The sequence below is a fragment of the Odontomachus brunneus genome, unplaced genomic scaffold, assembly GCF_010583005.1.
Source record: "Odontomachus brunneus isolate Ranch 3 - 2012 unplaced genomic scaffold, Obru_v1 Obru_scaffold_248, whole genome shotgun sequence".
NCBI classification, from domain to species: domain Eukaryota; kingdom Metazoa; phylum Arthropoda; class Insecta; order Hymenoptera; family Formicidae; genus Odontomachus; species Odontomachus brunneus.
Genome location: NW_022639698.1, coordinates 95,168 through 104,064, shown reverse-complemented (window position 1 = coordinate 104,064; position 8,897 = coordinate 95,168). Strand labels below are relative to the sequence as shown.

General features: G+C 32.5%; 1 long non-coding RNA gene across 1 annotated transcript; it reads left to right on the top strand.

Moving 5' to 3' along the window:
- The first annotated feature begins 4,162 nt into the window (after positions 1-4,162).
- LOC116852682 lies at positions 4,163-5,445 on the top strand. Its single transcript, XR_004379828.1, has 2 exons — positions 4,163-4,618; positions 4,762-5,445. It is a non-coding gene; the product is annotated as an uncharacterized LOC116852682 (long non-coding RNA).
- The last annotated feature ends 3,452 nt before the right edge of the window (positions 5,446-8,897 follow it).

Below are 8,897 nucleotides of genomic sequence, written 5' to 3'. Positions count from 1 at the left end.
CTTTACTCAATCAGCCCTAGCTGAACACTGGATGGAGACTGGACACTCCGTACAATTTGAAAAAGCCACCAGATTGGCTCCCTCACAGAGTTATTTTGCCAGAAAACATCGTGAAGGTCTAGAAATTTTGAAACATCCCAACAACCTTAACCGAGACAAAGGTATGCAAGTAAACTCTATTTGGCATACTGCCCTCCCGGTTTTTTAATTGACCAGCTGATCAATTAAAATACGCTGATTGGCTGGATTCAAGCCTCGTCCTTTACTCCCTAAACACCATCTACACAAAGGGCTGGGGGGGGGTGGAGGGGGCATATAAGCACTACCTTTACCCAAGGGAGCTCAGTATCAGAGTTCTCAGCCCTGATGATGCAAACTGCAACGTTTGCGAAACGTCGGCATATCGCTGATTCAAGACACGGCTCCATTCCGGAAGCTATATCTAGACATTGTATCAATGGCCGTGAAAGCCTCAAATCTAGTACTCTATTGATATACAAATGAAACCTTAAAAAATTTTGTATCGACATGCCCTGAGTAGTGAATCAGATATTACAGAAGGCTATTACAACATTATATAATAAACTCGATATAAAGCTATTTCTTAACTTACCCTGATTTGATCCTTATCCATTTCTTATTATTAATTTGCAAAACTTTTTATATATGACAATATCCACATTATCACACCTTTTAGTTCAAACGACTAAAAGATACGCTTACTAATACAGCCAAAAATTGAATTTAGCGTAACGAAAATAGCGTAGAGCACAAAATAATTTGATGGAAACTGGTACTTAAAGGAGATGATGTGATTGGTTGGCGCAATTTACGCCTTGTAAGTTACGCCGCATGGGGAGGCACCCTTAGGGTGTAGTCTTAAGGCCTTCACACACACTTTCCGTAACAGTAACCGTAAGACGTAACGTAAGAATTGACCAATCACGTTGAGAATCGTCGAAACATAAGGTCGCCATTTTTGTAAATACTCCATCGTAATTAGTCAATTCTTACGTTACGTCTTACGGTTCCTGTTACGAAAAGTGTGTGTGAAGGCCTTTATGGAGCGTATTGTGCGTATCGCGGATTGCGCGTATCGAACATTTGACCAATCGCAGATGTTTCGCTGCTTTCGATATGCTGCCCTTCCGCCGAATCTATTATTTTCCGCAATACGCAAATATCTTGATTGCCAATCGAAGAATCTGATCGTAGAAGTGCCACAATGTAACAAAGATTTTAGTCTTTATGCATTTTTTTTTAACAAGTGGATATCACAAATAAAGAAAATATAAATCCTGTGAGTATCTATAGCATTTTAAAATATTATTTTTGTAATGTTTGTGATTGTATGTACATTATTTTTTATAATAATATTTGAAGGTTAGTTTAGAATTTCATGAAGCATATTTTTGTTTAATTTGCACACATTATTTTGGTTTAATATATTTCATTATGAATTACAAATTATTGTGTTTAATGTTCTTTTCTTTTTCATACGGTCAGTTAAATGTGGATATTGCGGGTGAAGAATAAATGGATTTTTAAATGTTGGTGTATTACACATTCATGTTTCCAATATTTTAATGATGAAAAACATGTGATACACGTTGACGACAACAATGCAGCATTTATAAGTAATTATTAATACTTAAATATTTTAAGGATAATAATTATTTGTAATAGTATTCAATTCTGTTACAAATATAGATAATTCTTTCTGGTTTAAAATTTGACTTTTTATTTTATTGCAACTTAACAAAAGTCACTTGTAATACAAGAGTTTGACAATAAGTTAATCAGATTAAGTTAAAAAATTAAGTTAAAAAATTTAAGAACTTTTAACATAAACTTAGTTAATTTTTAGGTCATTAACTTTTAACTTAAATTAGTTTTAAAAAATGTAACTTACTCAATCCTGTGTAATACACATTATTTACGTGTGTATATATATATATATATATATATATATATATATATATATATTATTAATAACACAATTAATAGCAATATCGTTTCCGATTTCATTCTGCACCTGTTAAGCAAATTGTAAAATTTTATTTAATTATACTAAATAAATTAATAAATTCAATAAAATTCATTTTAATTATACATATAGAATATTTTTCCACTTGCTCTTTACTACGATCCAACGTCAGACTATTCGCTGTTTTCGGTACTCGAGAGTTTTGTCCTATGGTACTATGGAACGGAATTATTGTAAGAGGATCGGCAGTTTGTCAATCACAAAACTGTTTAGGAGAAGGAAATAAAGAAATCGTCTCGTGAATGGCTATTTGCCTAATACGCTTACACGAATTCCGCTCCATGGGATTATGGGAATGAAACTGCACGTATCAAAAACAGAGGAATGTCTGCGATTAGTCAAATGTTCGATACGCGCAATCTGCGATACCCAGCGAGAAAGGTTGCGTCTAATCTAAATAAAGATCTATATCGACCTAAAAACGGTTCACATTTAAATGTCTAATAGACTGTCATTACAACGTCGATCAATAAGTCATTTCTCACTAGTTGTTTCATAAAAATAACTAATTCCTAATTTTCTTTATGTCTTATAAACTGCTAGAAACCGAAGATTGTCAAACACACGTTAAAACTTTCGCGAATCCTGCCTCGATAATTTCGAATTCGAAATGGTCATCCATCCATCCTGACTACGTTGCTTAACCTGACGATCAATCAGTGGTGCTCCAATGACCTCAATGATGTTCTTACAATTTATGCTTATAAAATGTATACTTACTGTGTTCACAGTATATTATAACGTACTTAGCAAATACATGCGTTGATTCGCCTGTTTATTTTATTTAATATCTCTAAAATTTATGTAGTTATTTGCAAAATGACTTCGATCATTCCTTCCAGTTTAATGTTTTTCGAGTAATCTGACATTTCTATCTTTGTAATACTATAATTGAATAGGAAATCTAAAAAAAACTGACGTTTCCACTTAAAATAAATTTTTTATGCAAAACGCGCGCGATCTCAGTGAGAAATGACTTATTTATCGACGTCGAAAAGACGGGGTGTATATTAGTTGGACACGGGGTAATTGGACACAGTCCAATCACAAGTCGCTGTTCCAAGGGACCCTACAAATGTCTCTAATCACATGGTGCTGTGATTGGCTGTGTCCAAATGCACCGTGTCCAAGTGCACCGCTCCCAGTGGGAACTCAGTCTAAAAGTGCCTCTAAAAGTGGCTGAGGGGCGCCGCACACGAATTGACATAACAGTAACGTAAGATGTACTGTAAAAATGGACCAATTACAATCGAGTATTCACAAAAATGGCAACCTTATGGTTCGACAATACTCAAAGTGATTGGTCAATTCTTAAGGCCTTCATACACAAATTGATATAACAGTAACGTAAGACGTACCGTAAGAATTGACCAATTACATTGAAAATTATCGAATCGTGAGGTCGCCATTTTGATGAATACTCGATCGTAATTGGTCAGTTCTTACGGTATGTCTTACGTTACTGTTATGTCAATTTGTGTGTGGAAGCCCTTAAGCTGGTGGCACATAAAAAAACTTAAGCAATAAAACGTAAGCAGTAAGCAAATTGACCAATCACAGTCATTGATTCTTCTTACGCTCCAAGAATCAACGACTGTCTTTGGTCAATTTGCTTACTGCCTATGTCTTACTGCTTAAGTTTTTCTGTGCGCCACGGCCCTTAGGCTAGTGGCACACAAAAAAACTTAAGCAGTGAAACGTAATCAGTAAGTAAATTGACTAATCACAGTCATTGATTTTTCTTACGGTCCAAGAATCAACGAGTGTCAATTTGCTTACTGCTTATGTCTTACTGCTTAAGTTTTTCTGTGTGCCACGGCCCTTATGATATGTCTGAAGGACGTCTACGGCTGCGTTCCGAAATGCACTGCCAGTACTGAAAATCTATAGTTTATGTTACGTATATTATAGAATTTCAGTACTGGCAGTGAATTTCGAAACGCAGCCTACATTGGAAGTAAGCAGTAAGAAGTAGGAAGTAAGAATAAGAAATTGACCAATCATAGTTGATTATTCTTCTCACATTTGACTGTGGTTGGTCAATTTCTTACTCTTACTTCCTACTTCTTGCTATTTACTTCCAATGTAGACGTCCCTTTATGTTACGGTCTTGGTTTACATCGTGCACTTGATACGCGTACTAAATAGTAACTTTTTATTAGATAATCTTATAGCATTTTTGACTGGCTCTGGGTTAACCCACTCTGGGTTATTCAGTCTACGTTTATTGGTCAAACAAGTATTTATAATTGGCTAGGAGAGACTATGACGTCATTAATCGCTCTCGGAGCGATTAGCCCAGGGCCAGTCGAACACGCTATAAAATTGTGTTGCTTAGAGGTCTTTATCGGTACCAACATTTTTCCATGTAGTTTTCGAGAAAATGTCGTGTAACCTTGATTAATGTAATCGTGCACAACGTTATACTTTGTGCATTTCTGTATACATATGTGTCAAGATGTGTTAAGCAATTGGAAAGCACCCAAAGATAGGATGATATTTGTGTCGACTTGTGTCTCTTGTTGGAAAACAACTTTATAATGGGCCCTTGTTTCTGGCACAAACGCACATGTGAATTTGCTTGCCTTGATAATTGTTCTATGCATGCTTAAATGTCGAGAAGTGTTTTGATTTTATTTTGAGATTTTTACAAAAATAGAAAATGGCTGATTTGAAAGAACAACGAATTTGTATTCGTTTTTGTGTCAAATTAGGAAAAACTGATGCAGAGACTATCGCGATGATTCGGCAAGCATTTGGTGAAAATGCGATGACTCAATCAAAGATTTTTGAACGGCATAAACGCTTTCGAGAAGATCAAATTTCGGTTGAGGACGATTCTCGTTCAGGACGGCCCTCAACCTCCACCATTGAACAGAAACAATGTAAAGTGCGCGAATTGATATGTTCCGATCGCCGCTTAACAATTCGAGGGATTACTAAAGGACTAAACATTTCATTTGGTTCGTGTCCGAGCATTCCGCAAAACCTTGGACATCATCAAAATGTTTCTAAATTTGTGCCACGAATTTTGACTTTAAAGCGGAAAGAAGCACATACGGAAATTCCAAAGAATCTTTTTGAAGAAACAAAATCTAATGACGATTTTTTGAAAATTTTTGTGATCGATAATAAGACATGGGTCGTGACAAGAGTCGGCAAAGCGTAATTGAAGATTTGCGAGCAGAATTTAAATCTATTCCAAAAGAAACATTTGTGAAAGAGTGAAGTATGCACTGGAACCATTGCATTTAGGCAATTTCAAAGAAGCGACATTTAGCAAACAATGGAAATGACTCAGAATCTAAAATATTTTGTCAATAAATAATGCCTGAGATTCTTTAATCAACCTTAGTATATGTCATTATGTTATAAATATATATTTGAATCATTTTATATTTGTGTGTAGGTAGTTGTTTTCATTTGTTTCTCCTTTATTTGCTGCAATGAGTGAATGATGAAAAAAATATTAAATGGATTAAGAAGTATTAGTTTTATATTAGACAGATTATTATATTATATCAAATAGATTAACTAGCTTTATTGTAAGAAAAAATGTAATTTTGTTTCCTTGATAACAATGTATATATAGAATCCATATAACGCAAATCTCTAAAAGACTTCTTAAAGAATTCTAAAAATGTTCTGGAAGACTTGGGAATTCTTGGAACTCTTTAAGAAATCTTTTAGAGATTTGTGCTGTATGGAAAGTGTACATTATATAACATACTATTTTAAAAAATGTGTTAGAAAAAATTTGTTGAAATATATAAAAAAGAAATAAATGTTTATAATAGTGTACGTTTCAGCAAACACTTGATTACGAGTTTAATTTCTGAATAATTTCACAATTTAAGTAAAAATATATTTACTGTAATCATTTATTCTCTTTATTATAATTAATTTAAGAAATAAATTTAAAACTATATCTTAATCTTAGTTTTAGACTATATTTTAATTTATTTTATTATAAATGAATGTAAGATTTCTTAGTGTAATTCCTAAATTAATGCATCATATTTTACGTACAAGAATTATTTCTATATTAATGCAATATATTTTACGTACGAGAAAGAGAACAGGAGCCATCTAGCGAATAACTTGATACCTAAATATAAGAATATTATACATTCATAGTGTGCAAAAAAAACACTTGTTATATTTTATAACCTATAATAAACCGATTATATTTTAGTTATATTGATATTATACAATAATAACCGGTAAATAACAGAGAATTATAACAGTTCTAAAACATAAATTGCAGTTATAAAAGAAAACCTACACAGCACAGAAGTTTCAAAAAGCTTTCAGAAATATTCCAGAAACATTGAACCTTTCTGAGATCTTCCTGAAATCTTTCTGAAAGCTTTTTGAAACTTCTGTGCTGTAAGGGAACTATGTAATCTTAACATTAATAACGTATAACATCCGTTATATTACGTACCAGCCAACAAGAAGACGTCGAAATGTCGTAAAAACTATATGATTTTGATGTTGATGACGTAATGTAACCTAAATGAAACATAATTTTGACGTGATTATAGATGCTAAAATAATACGTCATTTTTATTACGTCAAAAAGATGGATTGCCAATGTTCAATATATGACACAGCTAACAAAGTAACATCACATGACGTCTTAATAACGTCATAATGACGTCTTTAACGGTTAGCTGGGTTAATGTATCAGAGGCCTGCTTCTCGAATAATATCGCATACGATATTTCATGAACGTCACTAGAATATTACGTTTTTCGATAAATTTGTATTCTCGAATTTTCGCGATACTCATATGCGATAAATATTGAACGTTTGGTATCAAGTGGATCCGACTATGCGAAAACAAATATCACATACGAAATTTAGGTAAAAAACTGAAAATTATAGTAAAGAGTGTATCACAAATTGTCATTATCCTCAAAGTTTGGAAGAGATTTATGCCACAAGAAGCTAATTAGTAAAGGATCCTTTACGGAGGGAAGAAAGGAAAAAGTATGTCAATGAATTGCATGTATTTTATTTCTAAAATGTATAGCCCTTATAGAAATATCATACTAAGAATCATTGATAATTACTTATTATCCAGTATTTTTAATACTGAAAATAAGTAATTATCAATGATTCTTAGTATGATATTTCTATAAAGCCCATTCTACAATTGCGTAAGCGTAGTCGTGAACGTAAGAGTCAACCAATCCGAATGTTTTATTCACTGATTACTTTACTCTGATTGGTTGTCGTAATCACTTACAACTACTTACAACCACGTTCACGCAATTGTAGAATAGGCTTAAGGGCGTAACCCCTCCATTATTACAAAAAGCCGAATACTCGACTGGGATTGGTCGATTTTCTTACGTTTACGATTTAAGTTCTTATGGAATTTTGTGTGTGATGACCTTTACACATATTAATGAGCATGTTACTGCAATCTGCCATTAACTTTATAAGATAACCTTACATTATAATATTGTCATAAAGTTATATAATGTTTAATATTTCAGCAAACTTACATGTAATTATTTGGGAGCGTTCCGATTGACTACAATACAATTGGACACCACCAATCAATGAAAAGAATTATCTAATGAATTACCAGATCGAACCAATCATTATAATCTGTGTCCAATCGTATCGTGGTCAATCGGATCCCACTCTAATACAACTTTTTTTATATATAAAATTTTTTTTATTAAGAAAACAAATATAATTAAATTAAATTAAAATATTAATAATAAAATTAACTCTAGGTTGTATTCAATAGCCGCTTCAAATGCTTTAGTTTTATGTATATCTTTGACTTTTCTTTTATTATATGAAATATTTGAACTACATAGTTTACTTTTGTAGTTGTATTAAATAATATTATAAGAAAATTATAATTACTGCTTTGGCTGCATAAGAGGATAATAAAAATGCTTAGTATCAGTTGAAAAAATAGCGCAGCAGTCAAGATAATAGACTAGGAACCTAGAGGTATCTGAGGTTTCGAGTTCGTGTCCGACTACTGAGTAAATTTTCAGGTGTGAAAATAGTGAGAAATTAAATAAAAGAGGTAAATAAGAGAGCTAAATTTCATTTAAAATCAATATAAATTGACTAAGCTGAATATAAATAATATTTCTTTATCATGAATTTTTTATTAAAAATATTGAAAGGTTCTAGGCATACTATATTAACTTTAATATAACATTCCGTATAAGATTTCTGTAATGTTAATGGAATGAGCATGGGCGAACATTTTCATGTTACTAGGTAGGTTAGTGACAGGTTTATTTAACCTCCGTGTAATCTCAGATAGCCAAACCTGTACGAGCAGATTTTACGCAGAGTCTGTCAATAGTGTCTGTTGACTGCACACAGAAACTGTTTTAGCAGTTTCTGACGACAGACTGACGCGCAGATTCTGTTTCCTAGATAGGCTATTTAATTCTATCAAGGGCCATATGTACGTTATTAAATGAGGCAGTTTCACATACACACCATGTAAAACTGCTGCAGAGAAGTCAAGATAATTATATTGTGCAATAATTGTACATATATACACAATAAAAAACAATGTTTACATTTTAAAATTGTATTACATATTTTTTATAAAAAACCAACAATAATAGAGAAATAATGAGTACAAGTATAGAATAGTACAACGGTTAAATGACCATTTAAAAGCGTACATACGTCATCCCTGGTAAAAATTGTTCTCATAATTTTTTATACAATTTCTTATCTTATTACTTTTTTTAATGTTGTTATGTCATTAAATCTGAACGATTTAACCGTCATGCAATAAGTATTGAAGGCAGCAGCACCGAATAAAATATTAGTCTCGCTATGTAAATAACTTTTA